The sequence below is a fragment of the Natrix helvetica genome (assembly GCF_964273705.1).
Source record: "Natrix helvetica genome assembly, chromosome: 1".
Classification (NCBI taxonomy): Eukaryota; Metazoa; Chordata; class Lepidosauria; order Squamata; family Natricidae; genus Natrix; species Natrix helvetica.
The window spans coordinates 294,331,000-294,346,767 of record NC_138548.1 but is presented as its reverse complement, the minus strand read 5'-3'; the positions used below and the strand labels follow the sequence as shown (position 1 = coordinate 294,346,767).

Genomic DNA, 15,768 nt, shown 5'->3' with positions numbered 1-15,768 from the left:
GTCACTCCTCCTTAGCCAATAGGAAATAGCCCCTGCAAAAGGTTGGTTTCGTCACATTTGCGCAGCGTGCGTTGGGAAACCGGAGACGGGGAAGAAGGCGCAGAGAATTTGGAGAAGTGACGGATACGTCATCCAATAAAAATGAGAACCAATAGAAAGCTTGGAATGCATCAACATGCGATTGGTTTAGCTTCCTCGGAGGTGGACCTTGGGCGCCACGGTTGCTATGACGGCAGAATGCCCACCTTCCCGGCGCCGCCATCTTGTTGTTGATTCGAGCTGTAAGGGAGCAGGTGAGGGAAGTCTTGAAGCCGGCCTGGGGGGACCCAGCAGCAGCGCCCCCCGGCCAGGCAGGGGGAAATTTTACGTTGGTGAGTTTCGGGCCCTTGTTCTTCGTAGGAAGCGATCCGGGGCCAAAAGGGAGGGGGCGCCTCTTCCGAATTGGATGTGGGAGGGGATCGGGGAGTGAATGAATTGCTGGTAGGGGAGAAGGTAAGGCCGGTTCCGGTGGGGGATCCCGACGGGTCGGACAGCAAAGCCACCGGGCTGAGGGCTGCTGCCGAAGCCCCTGAAAGAGAATAGGTGACCTCACGACGACGATTCTTTTGGAGCTGCTCAAGGGAAGCCTATGGCACAGGTGTCTCTCTTGAGCAGCTTCCCCCGTTTGGCGCCCTCTAGGCGAGTTTACTGAGCTTCAACTTGAGATTCCATCATCCCCGACCGACGCTATGCGGGTCGCGTGGTCGAAAATAATCCAGGTAGGGAGGGCGCCAGGTGTGTGAGTGTTTGGGAGGGGAAACTATGGTAGAAGCTAAAGAAGTTGTAGCTTTTCCGCTCAACCGATTTCTGAGGGCTCTTTTCCTCCCCTTGATATGAAGCCTGGCTGTAAGATCCACCGGCACGTTTTGCAGGGGGTCTTGTAAGGAATGGATAAGGGCAGATGTTGGTGACATCTGCAGGATGATAGGTAGTTGTGTGTTTGGGGGGGGGAGAGTGTGCTGAGGCTAGAAAAACTTTTGCTCAGAGGGTACTTGGGATGCCATAAACTTTCTCCCATCCACCAGGAGGACTAGCAAGAACAGTATTAAGTTTTCAAGTTGTCTAAATTTATTGAGAAATTTGTGTTGGTTTTTGGCAGGAGACTTTTTGGCTTGGACCTTCCATCCCAACAAAACATCCTGGCCCCAATCCAAAACACTGTGGGAAATAGCAAAAAGGTTTTCCTCCATGGGCAGTGAATATTTTATGGTTGTGAAATAATAGAAAATGAAAAAAATATATAGTTGAATTAGGCTGACTGTTGTTTATATAACAGCTCTCTATGGGGAACTAGTACTGAACTGTGATGAATTGGACTTGGATTGCCTCTCAGTATTGCAAACTTTTTTCCCATTTATACGTTAATCGTTTTAACATTATATATATGCTTATCCCTACTGACTTGAAACAAGTTTCAAATATTTAAAAAGTGTAGATAATTCTTTATTAAAATAGTTTTGCTTAATGTTAACTTTATTTGCTGCCCATTTCATATTTCAGGGCAACTTTGAGCGGCTTGCAACAAGATAAAACAATTAAAACATTCAGTTAAAAATATAAAAAACGATTAAAATTGCAAAAAATAAAACAAACTAAAAACAAGACTTTGGAGGAGAGAGGTGGGGATGCTTTGTCTATTAATGCATAAGCAACTCCAGCCAACAGCTTCTCCTTCAGGATTCCATGTCAGCTGGCATGGCCAGGTTTTTCTTGATGGCTGAAAGAGGGGCCAGATCTTATCTTCTGTGGCAAGATGTTCCAAAGAGCAGGTGCTGTGGCAGAAAAGGATTTTCTCCTGTATCTCATCAGCTGAAATTCCTTGGTTAATGGGATCTGCAATAGGCCCCCTTTTGCGAGCATGAGAGGGGCAGGCCAATTCCATTGGGGAAAGACAGTTCTGCAGATATCTTAGACCAGGGGTATCAAACTGGCAGTCTGTGAGCTGGATGTGTCACGCATAGGCCACACCCATCCCAACTCCATGAAGGGGAGAAAATGTCGTGATACTTCACGTGACAGCAACATGATGCTGTGAGTTTGAAACTTGTGTCCTATACTCATGGCATAAAAGTCTTTAAAGGTCACAAGCACCTTGAATTGACCCAGAAGCAGATTGGCAGCCAATGCACTTGCATAATAGTAATGTTACATGTGCTACCCTAGGGATCTTCAAAACTGTCCATGCTGGACCAATCCAGGCTTCCAAATACTCTTCAAGGGTAGCCCCATGTAGAATATGTTGCAATAATCCAAGCAAAAGTTTACCTGGGCATGAATTACTGAGCAAACCACCTCATGATCCAGGAAAGGGTACAATTGACGTACCACATGTTGTTATGCAAAGGGTTTCCTAGCCATGACTGCCACCTGCTCTTAGAGGAGGAGTTGCAAATCTAGGAAAAGTTAGTATCTTTGTTATGAAGAGCAAATGAGTGTGCCTGAAATCAGCTAATTAATTGCCTAGAACTATGTTTTTAATAAAGAGCATCTGTTAAGATTGCATGTCTGTGTGTGTGTGTTTTCATGGATGCATTTGAGAAACGATCTTGTCAGTCCACTGACAAGTCATGTAATTAGCAATGAGATAATATTGATAATTATGATTATTAGATTATTGCTGGAAATAAATTCTCATTGCTTAGAATGCTGTTCTTATTAGCATATTGAGATTAATAGGAAATGCCTTTCAGTTTTTGTTTAAAATTCACTTATTACTGCCCTCTAGAATACGTTAGGTTCATAATTTGTTCAAGAATCTAGGCTTAATGATGTGAATGCCTTTCACTTACTTGTGATCTGGTAATCCTATGCTTCTCTTGAGATTGAAGAAGTGTTTGAAATTTCAAGCAATACAGCTCTACATGCAGTTAGTATTTGTGATTTGATAAAGTAATCTTGAGAGTATTTTTTGTAGTTATGTGTCTATGGTATTATTTTCATGATATATTCGGAAGAGTTTTTAATCTCTTTCCTCCTAAATAGTAGGTGCCATTAAGTCGGGTTCAGTTCCTGGTCATCTTGACCTGCTTCCCTTTGATGCAGTCCATCTATCTTATCTCTTTCCTTTTTCTGTTTTCCTTGGCCTTTGCTAACTGCAGTAATGGAACTACAATGAACTACCTTGTCACAGTAGGATCTCTTTTTAAAATATGCAGTTCCAGAAAGAATTTTTTTTTGTATGTTCCTTGCATAAAAAAAGTTAGCTTACATTTTCTTCACTGTCTTTAAACTGCCAGGCTTCCCCGTAGCTAGTTTTTATGGGATAAAAATGCAATTAGTAATATGACTTTGACTCAGTTTTATTTTTAAAAGTATTCTCTTAATTACATCTGCTTTTAGCAGCAATCATTGCTTACCAATGGAAATACCTAGATAATCATTTGCTTGAATGTGGTTGGATAATATTTGGTTGTTTATACTGTTTGGGAAGGTCTCATTAATATATAAAATCCATATATTAAAAATAAAGTCATTTCTCTCAAGATTGGGGAGGATTTTGTGTTTTATAAATGATGCATAGACCTGATTTAACTGACCTTATGTAGGATTGTTTAAAATAGAAACTATTGTGTGTAATAAATTGTAATATAAAGGAAATGTATTTATATATATTTGTTATATTCAAATAGTAAAACACATCAAGATTGGCCTTTTTGATCCATCTCAGATTTTAAACTCTTGGAAGCTTCATAGAGCCTGAGAACATTTCTTAAAAGCAGATCAGTTTGGCTGGCTTTGGAAAACAATGGATGGTTAAGACATTGATTAAGACCTTTCAGTGTTAGATAAATCATACACTATATTGCCAAAAGTATTCGCTCGCCCATCCACATAATCAGACTCAGTTTTGAGTGAATATTTTTGGCAATATAGTGTATCTTAATTGCCATTTGCTTGTATCACTGCCAATGTAAGTTCTTCACTGTTTGATAAATTCTTCAAGATGAAAAATCAGATGAGATAAATCTTCCTGAAAATGGAACTTGAAGTTGAAATAATTAAAATTTATTTAACATTTTCATTTTCTGTGCTTGATTTTAAATTTTGTTTCCTATGCCTGCTTTCATTCCTACACCTTGTCTAATATGTTTTCAAATTTTTCCCTGTTCACTGTATAGAATTTTGATTTAAATATGCCTGAAAGAGTATGAAGCAGTGACAAACTGACAGTGCTTACATAATTGACATCAGTAGAAATCTAGTCACAGTTGCTGTTCAGATGGAATAATATTCCTATTTTCCTGTGTCATGTGTATGGAAACTTGAGTTAGTGAAGAACGCAGTGGTTGGTACAGAATTTTGACTGGTAGGTCTTATATTGCTTGCTAGATTAGTTTTAAAAGAAATGTACTGGTAAACATGTTTACTTCTGACCCAGTCCTAAATGTTAGTAAATTCCTAAACTGTTGGATTCCGATGCCTAAGAATACCAATTCTTACATTAATTTTCCTGTACTTTAGGATTATCTGCTCAAATGGGTGTTTTGGAGTATTTATTTATTTATTTATTTATTTATTTACTGTGCTTCTAGACCGCCCCCTCTCCCAAAAGGGACTCGGGGCGGTGTACAGTCCATGCAAAGAATACATCGAAATACAATAAATAGAAAAATTAAATATGTACAGTTAAATATGGAGGAGGTTAAAAATAGAGTTAAAAAGAACTGTACAGTTAGCCAGTATATATAAATATAATTTTAAAACCCCTAAGAAACATACAAATTAAATTAAAAACAATACCCCTAAAATAACCAGTTAATAGTACGTCTACCAGGAGGTAACAGTTGTAATTATGCCAGGCCTTTTTGCCGGAAGGAGCGGAAGTCAGTGGTGGTTCTGATGTCGGGGGGGAGGTCATTCCAGAGGGTTGGGCCCATCACAGAGAAGGCCCTACTCCTTGGTGTCGCCCGCTGGCATTGCCTAGTGGACGGCACCAGGAGAAGCCCCTCCCTGTGTGAGCGAATTGGCCGCAGGGATGTGTGTGGGAGGATGCGATCCCGCAAGTAACTAGGTCCTGTGCCATGGAGCGCTTTAAAGATGGTAATCAGGACCTTGAAACGCACCCGAAAAACCACAGGTAGCCAGTGCAGCTCGCGCAGGAGAGGTGTTACGTGGGAGTACCTAGTACTCCCCATCACAGCCCGCGCGGCTGCGTTCTGAACTAACTGCAGTCTCCGGGCGCGTCCCAAGGGCAGCCCCATGTAGAGAGCGTTGCAGTAGTCCAGGCGGGACGTCACCAGCGCATGAGTGACCGTGCGCAGGGCATCCCGGTCCAGTAGGGGGCGCAATTGGCGCACCAGGCGAACCTGGTGGAACGCCCCCCTTGCCACGGCTGCCACATGGTCATCCATTGACAGCCAGGCATCAAGGAGGACGCCCAAATTGTGCGCCCGTTCCACAGGGGGCAATTGTTCGCCCCCTATGGCCAGCGATGGAATCAGCTGGCTGAACCGAGGTGCCGGTAGCCACAGCCACTCAGTCTTGGAGGGGTTGAGTTTGAGTCTGTTGTCCCCCATCCAGACCCCGACGGCTTCCAAACACCGGGACATCACTTCGACAGCCTCGTTGGGGTGGTTTGGGGTTGAAATGTACAGCTGAGTATCATCAGCGTACAGGTGGTACTCAACCCCAAAACCACGGATGATCTCACCCAGCGGCTTCACATATGTGTTGAACAGGAGAGGCGAGAGGACCGACCCCTGTGGCACCCCACAAGTGAGTGGCCTCAGGGTCGACCTCTGCCCCCCTGTCAACACACATTGCTTCCGGTCGGAGAGGTAGGAGCCGAACCACCGCAAAACGGTACCTCCAACTCCTATCCCCTCCAACCGGCGCAATAGGATACCATGGTCGATGGTATCAAAAGCCGCCGAGAGGTCTAATAGGACCAGGATAGAGGAACAACCTCTATCTCTGGCCCTCCAGAGATCATCGACCAACGCGACCAAGGCTGTCTCAGTGCTGTGCCCGGGTCGGAAGCCGGACTGGCGTGAGTCTAGATAATCGGATTTGTCAAGGTGTCGTGGAAACTGCTGCGCCACCACATTCTCGACAACCTTCGCTAGGAAGGGAAGGTTGGAGACTGGACGATAATTAGCTAGCTCCGTTGGGTCGAGTGAAGGCCTCTTAAGTAAGGGCCTCACCACCGCCTCCTTCAAGGCAGTTGGTAAGGATCCCTCACCCAATGAGGCATTCACTAGGCCCAGAAGCCAGCCTCGAGTCATCTCCCAAGATGCCAGTACCAACCAGGAGGGACACGGGTCCATTAAACATGTGGTGGGTCGCAGCCGTCCACGCAACCTGTCCAAATCCTCGGGGGCAACAGAGTCAAACTCCTCCCAGAATGGTCTCACAAGACTCACTGTTGACGGCCCGTCCGGTCCACTGAAGGGGGCCCATCCGCTCCGGATCTGAGCAACTTTGTCCTGCAGATATTCCCCAAACTCCTCTGCTCTGCCCTGCAAGGGCGCCCCCTGCGTCCTCTGCGATAAGAGGGAGCGGGTCACCCTAAACGGCGGCAGGGCGGTTATCAGCGGACGCAATAAGAGCGGCACAATATCTACGTTTGGCCGCTCTCAATGCCACAAGGTAGGTCCGTAAATAGGCTCTTACCTGTGTTCGATCAGATTCGGAGCGTGAGGACCTCCACCTGCTCTCTAGACGTCTCCTATGGCGCTTCATCACCCTCAACTCCTCGGTATACCAAGGAGCTTGGGTGGGTCGCTGCCGCAGGAGAGGTCGCAAAGGCGCAACCCGGTCTAAGGCCCCAGCCGCCGCCCTATTCCAGGCGGCCGCTAGGTCCTCCGACCGAGCGCGGGTCAGGGCTACAGGTAATGGCCCAAGCTCCGTCTGGAACCTATCCGGCTCCATCAGGTGCTTGGGGCAGTACCAGCTTGGACAGTCTGGTCCCACCTCCTCGCGGTGGGGGGTAGCGCCAGGGAAGTCCAGCCGGAGACATGAGTGATCTGACCATGACAGGGGAGTAACAACTAAATCCCCTATTCCCAGATCACTCGTCCACTGCTCAGATACAAAAACAAGGTCCAGTGTGTGGCCACCTTCATGTGTGGGGCCCTGAATTAATTGGGTCAGGTCCATGGCTGTCATGGAAGCCATGAACTCCCGAGCCACCTCAGATGCTGCTCCCGTTGACGGCAGGTTGAAATCCCCCATAACCACAAGCTTGGGGATCTCAACCGCCGTCTCCGAGATCAGCTCGGAGTGTTTTTCTAGTTAACCAAAGTGGATAAAAAAGAGTTTTAATATAATTTGAATACCACACTAAGTGGTGTGTGTGTGTGTGTGCATGTGCAGACTTTATAGGCTAAATGATGCCTTCTAGTGGGAGATTTTTGGTATTGGCATGCCAGTTCTAAAATTATTTTTCCAAAAATGTTTGCTAATGTAAATGTTAAGGTGCATTTTATGAACCAAGGCAGGTAAAATTAATCTGTTAGTCTGTGTTGAGATTGCACCTACAGTATTGCTTTTTATCTTTGATCACTGTCACTGATTTTTTTTAATATAAGAATTTAATTTATATAAGAACACAATATTTGTATTATGATATACAAATTATGTAATAGAAATGTTCAAATGTTTGAGATAATAAGATTGCCTTGCCATAGTGGCTCTACATTACTTTTGCTCTTCATATTCCTATGGAACTGTGCTGAAGTTTGGTTTTCCAGGCAATGCATAGCACTCTAATTTGGAAAAATATTTAATAGCAAATGAACATGGTATTATTTCATGTTGCTTGGGGCTATATTCAGCTTTCTTCTGGAGAGAGGTTTAGTTTTTCTGTCTGTGACAGCTAATAGAAATTCTGTTAGAAACAGAATTTATACAGTACCATGGAGTACTGTTTGAGATGCAAGGATTTCCATCATTTTGGGGAATAAATCTTTCATATTTTAAAAAATGGTAGAGCTTATGTTGTTGTTCTGCTGCTTCATATTACTTTAGCAGTATATAATTCAGCATACCATCTAAATAAGATGTTTATAAAAGGTGAATAATACAATACTTTCTCTGCAAAGACATAACAGGAAGAATAACTTTCATTCCTATTAGGTATTATGTCAAAACATTAGGATGGCCCTTGGGCAAATGTGAATCATTTGCTCTCATTTGTTTATGCAGTGTTTCCAAAGAATTTCTTTGTAACTTTTCATTAATAGAGTAAGAATACTATGAGGACTTCTGCATATACTTGCAGCAGTTGGATTAAGTTGGAGGAAGTCTGTAAAATATTTACTCTTGGCTGGTTCAGGAAGAGTTGATGTAGTGACGTATGGTGTAGCAGACTGGGCAGAAGGAAGAGCTGAGGAACAAGGAAGTCTCCGAAATTAGTTCAAAATTTAGAATTTGACTTCCATAAGCCTTATTTTGATAAGTGCTGGGATAGGTAGGTACCTGTGGTCTGTCTAATTTTCAGTGTTATTTTAGGTGCAGCTTTTGTCTCCTAAGATACATTGTTATTAGTAGTACAAGCAGAAAGCAAGAATTGCTTACTAAAATACAACAGTTTTGTATTCTGTGGGATATCTGGTCTTTTCATGACAAAGAGGGTAGAAAACAGTGGCACTGTTTCTCCAGCTTCTAAACTGCAAAGGGATCTTGTTTTCAATCACTCAAAAGTTCTGGAATAGTATGCAACCCAGCAGTTGCATTTTGTCCTCTCCTGCTTTGCTTTGGTAAGCAAGAGTCCCAAGTTACACAGCTATGTTGTCCCATGAATGATATTAACTGTCTGAATGAAGACTGTTTCTGCACTGTGGTTTTGATTATCATATTATTACCATATCACTGACAGTAATTTTAATGATGTCTTACTAATGAAAATGGCTTCTTGTAGCCATCTAACTGTGCATTTAACTTACAATGACGGTGATATAAGTGTAGGCCAAGTTCTGCACTTTATGCAATCAAAAGAACACCATCATAACTGTGTTTGTATGCTTTCAATTCCTGAAAGGAAGAATGCTACCATGCTATATATGCTCTCTGCTTCCTCAGAATTATTGGAAAGGATGCTATACTACCATTCCATCAGCAGCTTTAGTATTGTTTATACCCTTTTGCCCAATATAGTTTATGTGATATAGTTTATGTGAAAGTTCTGGCATATTTCTTTCTTGGAAATTACAATCAATTGTCCCCTTGAATTGCTACTTGCAAGATTAAATTAATGTGTTTGCAACTTCCCATAATCATCTATTATATGCAAAAGAATTCCAATAGCTTATATTAAATGTATGCAGGTAATTTTCCCGTTTAACTATAATAAATTGTTTACAATATTGATGTGCTGATTTGGTGGCTTAGAATATGAGTTGTGCAGCAACTGAATAACTTTCAGACCATTTTCTTTGAGTAAGATATTACAGATAAGCAAGGTAATTTATCAGCATAATATAAAGGGTTGCCCTTTCTTAGTCTAAACTCTCAGAAAGGAATTTTAGATAGACCCAGTTACAGTAGTGATGAGTGCATTGTTGGGAGACTTGAAAGAAATCAATAATCAAATGTTATAAAATTATAACATGGAACCTTATATGAGAAATGAATTCTGTACTAGGAAATGGTAAATTTGGGCCAAAAGAAGAGGTGAATTCATTAAGGGTAGAATAACTGGGCAGAATATTTGAATTGTGTTCTTAATATTTGCGCATGAATACCAGCGGCTCCTCCAATTTGATCTTTTCAGTCATGTCATTTATAGCTCTTAGTTATCTTGTGATTGATCAGTTCCCTCTAAATTTTTCCTACTTATTTGATTAAAGCATTTTGTGCTTTTGAATTTCTGTTTGATTTCTCAAGTTCATAATGCTGTTCCTTCATTTTTCCCCCATTGTTCTTTCTGTGAATAGTAACTGCTATCTTGGTATAGTTTATAAAGCCAACTAGACATTTTTTGCTACTTCCATTGTCTACAGGATATGGTTTTAAGATTTAGGTGGCAGTGTTGACAGATCTAAGAACACCATCCATTTCCTGGAGACTTACAGGTTTAAGATTCTTCCAGATAATATTTTTAAAAGGGCTGCTGGTTGGTAATCTGACACAATAATGGTGGAAAAACAGTTGTATTTTGCCATTCTTATTGCTAGAATGTGGCATAAGTGGGCTCATTTACATATATTCATTTGAACCTATTCTGTTTCTTTCTCCAGACTGTTCTAGATGTCATTTGTGCTGCTATATTTTCTGGTGTTCTTCAGAGAAACAAGGAATCCCTGAGAATCAGGATACTGAAAGGGGCCTTTCATGTGTACTTTTATCCAAGATGTTTGTTCCAGGAAGTAGCAATAACAGTAGCACTAAAGCCGCACCACAGCACTTTGCAGCACTCTCTGAGTAATTTACAGAGTCAGCATATCACCTCCAACAATCTGTGCCCTTATTTTACCGACCTTAGAAGGATGGAAGGTTGGATCAACCTTGAGTCAGTCAGGATTAAACTCCTTCCTGGCTTTGGGCAGAATTAGCTTGCAAAAGAGGTAATGACAACCTCTGTTACATTGATTACTGGAGCCTCAACACACACACACACACACACACACACACACACACACACCACACCTTGAGCTCCCTCTGAAAATTTTTAGATCTCCCAGGTGCTCGAGATGGATTGGTCAAATTCCTGGAGCACTAAAAAGCTCTAAAACAATCAGAAAGTGATCTGACCCTAGCAAGGGACAAGTATTCCTTCTACTTTCATACCATATTGCAACTATTCTGAGACAAAAAGTAGATGTAAGGTGTTACTACCCATGTGTTTTGGCCCCCGAGTATCAGCTCCATTAGGTAGACCAGGGAGAAAAGAAAAAAAAACTGCACAGGAAGTTTAAAATTGTACTTTTATCGAGTTAGGCTGTAGAATGGAATCTTGCAAGTCAGACTGTGCTTTACTGCCTCTCCTTTTATTCCAGTGAATTACACAGTTCGCTTGAGCCACTTCCAAATATTATCTTGCTTCCTAATAATCAGGGTGGATTTGATTTAAATAACTAGTAAAAGGCTTGATTTAAATCAACTTGATTTAAATCATAATTTTTAAAAAGCAACTGTCATCTCTGTCCTGGAATTGCTCTTCCTCTAATCTGCTGTTGACTCACCGACAGTCCCATTCACTTTAATGGGTCGGCTGGTGATGCGGCAATGATACAACAAGATGAGGGACGTGCAGGTAGCAGGTGAGTGAATGCCTGCTAACAGGCACTGCCATGATGGATCTGAAATGATAGGTACTCTTTAATATTATATTTATAAGCTACTTAGAAGGTTTCACTTTCATTTTTACTGCTTGCCCTTCCTCCTCACACTTAGAGCCTGGTCGTACAGATATGCATTTCTCTTCAAGCAATCATACAGTTTGTAGTGTACACATATTTGCAAACAATGGGATAAAGGAATATTCCTGAACTTTGTTTTATGATTTATCTCATAGTTACTGTGAAATTGTGTGCATGTTATCTCAGCTTGCAGAGCTTGGATTCCTTGAATGAGTTTACCAAAAATGTAAATATTGCAGAATACACAGCCTCATGCTACATAATTAAGCTCCATTTCATGCTGAATAAACTGAATTATTAATGTATCTTAAATAAAAAACTATTTTAGATCGATTTTTACTCCAAAAGCATTTTATTAAAATAAATTTGATAAAAATAAAAAAATCCGATTTAATTTTTTAAAAAAAATCTGATATTTTAAAAAGAAAATCATATATTTTTATATATCCTGCTAAGAGTTAAAAAATGTTTCAATCCTCATTACCTAGATAAACATTCTTACATATTTCTGTCAAGGTAAGGTGAATCAGGTTTATGGCTGTGAAGGCCAACAATTCCCAAGCCACTTCCAATCCCTCAGAAAGAGAAGGCAGATCGATTTCCCTCAAAACTCAAATGCCCAGAGTCACTAAATAGTGAGATTGGCAGCATATGAATTTAATAGATAAAATAAATAAAACTATCAATCTGAGAAGCTGGATCAGCAACCTAACAATAATGTCAAGCGCGTGCAGGAAAGCTACTGTGCTGGGGGAGATCAGAGAAATGTCATGCTAACCATGTTTGTGAATCACGGGGTCTGGGGGAAACAACTTCTGCAACCTGAATATATTTGAAAACTCCTGGTGAGGACATGAATTACAAATACAGAGCTTGTCAGAAACTTGTAAAGGAAGATCATTTGTATCTTGTTATAATTTCTGTAGCAATTGCTGGCTTACTGGGCTTGTCACAACTTCACCAGAGTTTAGATAACAATGGTTGAGGCTTCCAGAAGAGCAAGGACCACAACTTCGTATCTCACTTAACATCCAAAGCGTGGTAATGGTGCTGGAGCAGAAGAGGAAGATTAAACATGTTTATCAAAGCAAGGTTCTTGTTAATGATCATTAGTATTGAAGCTTAAATTTGTTACTTAAATGGATAATGAAACCAAATGAAATGATATCTAAAAAGAAAAATAAATGGAAGAATTCAGAGCTATAAACTAAGAAATCTTTGGCCTATGCTAATTCTGCAGGAAATTATATCTGACAAAATTCCCACTTTTATGGCATTCAAAATGGTGGGGGTTTTTTTTGCGCTGCATGAGTTGTTGGCTTGAAAGGCAAATCCTTCAAAACATGTATGAATGGCGAGAACTGGCTCTCTTAAGTTAGGGTCCTCAGCATGCAAATGTAGATATGCTTTGTTTGGAACCCATATCAGTGTGCATTTAATATTCAGACTATAGTTAGAGAAAAGGAAATGTTGTCTATGCTGTTTTGTTGATTTTGTAAATCTGGAGTCATTTAGACTGCTAAACATCTGTTTTATGTTTAGTTAGACTGATGATTAAGCTTTTCCCCTTTAAGATTTTTTTGTGTGTGTGCGTGTGTGCGCGCGCACTGCTTCAGAATGTTCTGGTAATGTTGTATAATTCTCCTTGAGCTATTCCTTCTTATTTGAAGCTGAAACATTTGGATTTTTTTAGCATGGCAAGGTCAGTTAAATAAGAACTAGAGCTCCATTCTCCCAATCCAAGTTCTCATTTGAATTTTTATTCCTATCTCCACTGTTGCACTTTTAACCTACTTTGGTTAATTCTTCAGTATGAAATATCTCCATGTAGGCAATCATTACATGTGAATGTCACTTACATGAAAATGTGGAGAGTATGAACAATTGCAGATGGTTATCTAACAGTTTTTAGATGGCAATGTCATTCAAAAATCAGCAAGTGTTTTAGTTACAAATAGGCTGTCTAACTAGCTTAAACACTGAACATTTTATTCTCCATAATGAGGGGGAGGAGTATCCAGGATGGGTTTTACCTTGTCCTCTCGTTGATTGGACTGAGTCAGATAAGCTCTTTGGGTCACGTCCTGGTCATCAGGTCCCACCCAGTTATCGACTCAGTCCCCAACTGGATGGTTGGACCATCCTGGAACTCCTGAAAAAGGAGAAAAAAGACCAACAAAGATTCAAAGAGATCCTCCTGCCGGCGCGAGTCAGAAGCACTCTCCACTAGCACTCAGGAACAGCATGCTGCCCAGTACCGGGCAAGCCGAAAAGCGAGGGCACGAGCCTTACGGAAGGCGAGCCTTGCCCAGGAGGCTCTACTGGTGCCGGAGTGCTCCGCTGCTCCCCTCAGGGGTCGAGTGGCAAACTGCGGCTTTTTAAAATGCCGTGGAGCGCCCATGCCGCTTCCATGTGGCCCGGCAGGGAAGAGGGCATGAGCAGAGCCAGCCAGCAGCGTAGAAGAGGCAGGAGAGAGGAATCCCGGCTGCAAGGGCGCATGGCAGCTCTTTGGAGCACCAGCCGCTGGCAGGCGCAATTTCAAAGGCAGCACCCTTTTTTGGGGGGGGCAAAGCGCCATTTTGAAGCCGGAAGGACCACGTGATCAAAGATGGCGGCCCCCAGTACACCCGAGGAGGCCAGCAGGATCCTGGCTCTCCCAACGATCTCCAGCAGCCCCTCTTGAGGGAGAGAGGAGCAATCCAGGTCAGTGACCACCCCTGAGGCGGCCCAGAAAGGGGGGGTGCCAAGGCTAAAGCCAAGAAGAGGCACATTCCCCCCAGGATGTCCTTTCGAGGAAATCTGTTGCGCGGCCACTTGGGCCTCCCCGTCCTCCTTCATCCGTCACTATCGGTTGGATGCTTTTGTATCTGCGGGGGCGTCCTTTGGATGCAGAGTCCTACAGCAGGTGGTGACCACTCCTTCCCCTGAGTCTTAGGTTCCCTCCCTGGGACTGAGCTTGGGTACGTCCCGAGCAAGGTGACAGCCACCACTATAGGCAGGTGGTTAAGAACCTGTATTGCTACCGCTTACCAGGCACAGGGTCTGCAAACACCAGGGCCCATCACAGCGCATTCTACAGGAAGCGCGGCCACATCAGCAGCCTGGGCCACGCAGGCTTCACTGTCGGACAGCTGTAGGGCAGCTACGTGGGCCCCCCCCTCACCATTTGTAAGGAACTACAACTCCTTTGCCTCCGCAGAAGCCTCGCTCGGACATAGGGTGTTGCAGGTGGTGCACAGGCCGGGGGGAGCACCTCACCAGGCGTAAGTTGGAGCATATACTCTACATGTGTAACCCTCCCTAGGGACGTGCAGGCTTTGGTACGTCCCATCCTGGATACTCCTCCCCCTCACTATGGAGAAAGGGCATTGGTACTTACCTGATACGCCTCTTTTCATAGTGAGGGAGGAGTATCCAGCCCCTCCCAGATATGATTATGTACCAAAAGCGTTATGTTTATTAGTTGAACTGTTCTGTTGAAAAAAGTTAATAAATAAATAAATGAAAGTTGAAACTGAGATGAGTTCTGGAGTGGATGGTCCAACGAATCAGATAGAGTTCTTTGCCGATAACTGGGTGGGACCTGGTGACCCAAAGAGCTTATCTGACTCAGTCCAATCAACGAGAGGACAAGGTCAAACCCATCCTGGATATTGCTCCCCCACTATGAGAAGAGGCATATCAGGTAAGTACCAACACCCTTTTTGGCCAAAGCTGTCAATATAGCAAAGTGACAAGAATTGTTTTGAAGTGTTTGTAATAATTTGTTCTTGAATAGGGATGTCTCTGAGCCATTAGCAGCTATAGTACCCACTATGTTATATTACATCCACATCTTGATTCCTGCATTTTGTGCTGAACAATTGATTGTATTCTTAAGTCTCTAGAATGGGCTGAAATATAGACATCTATAACTTGGGTGGGGGTGGGGGGTGATTGCCAGCAGTTACAGGAAAATATATAAAATCAGACTCTTCGTTTTCATTTATTTTACTAGACTTTATTATACAAGGACACTTGCTTTCTGTTGTCTCTGTGGTTAATAAAACAGAAACAAATACCACTGTGCAACTATCTGGTTCAAAGGTAAAAAGTGATTCAGAGCAAACTAGTGACAAATTTGTACCCATATTAGTTCTGAATCACCTTTTTGCCTTCAAATCTGGAATGGGAGAATGAAAAAGTCTGTCCCACAAGTGGAAATTTACTCGTGCAACATGTATTTCTTAATTGATACTATAAATTGGCATCCTCGAAATGTGTCTTGTTAATTAACGCTTTGTTTTATAGCTTCATCTCTTAGGTAAGAGTTTCACTCTTAGGAGTTTAAAATTGGATTCTTCAAAGCACTGTATTGAAATAATTGCTTTTTAAAGTTGTGAGTTCAACTTTCACCATGAACAGAAGGATATTTTATTAAATAGAATAA

The 15,768-nt window shown here is 42.3% G+C and overlaps 1 protein-coding gene across 3 annotated transcripts in view; it reads left to right on the top strand.

Annotated features, from left to right (window-relative positions):
- Nucleotides 1–189: 189 nt before the first annotated feature.
- The window catches only part of IP6K1 (inositol hexakisphosphate kinase 1), a 32,543-nt gene continuing 16,964 nt past the window's right edge, over nucleotides 190–15,768 (top strand). Inside the window, exon 1 of one of the 3 annotated variants that reach the window (XM_081939780.1) lies at nucleotides 190–293. The gene's annotated coding sequence lies outside the window, so the exon portion shown is untranslated. Of the gene's footprint in view, nucleotides 372–794; nucleotides 886–15,768 lie in introns of those variants that run through there. The other 2 variants (XM_081939779.1, XM_081939781.1) reach the window with 2 other exon arrangements.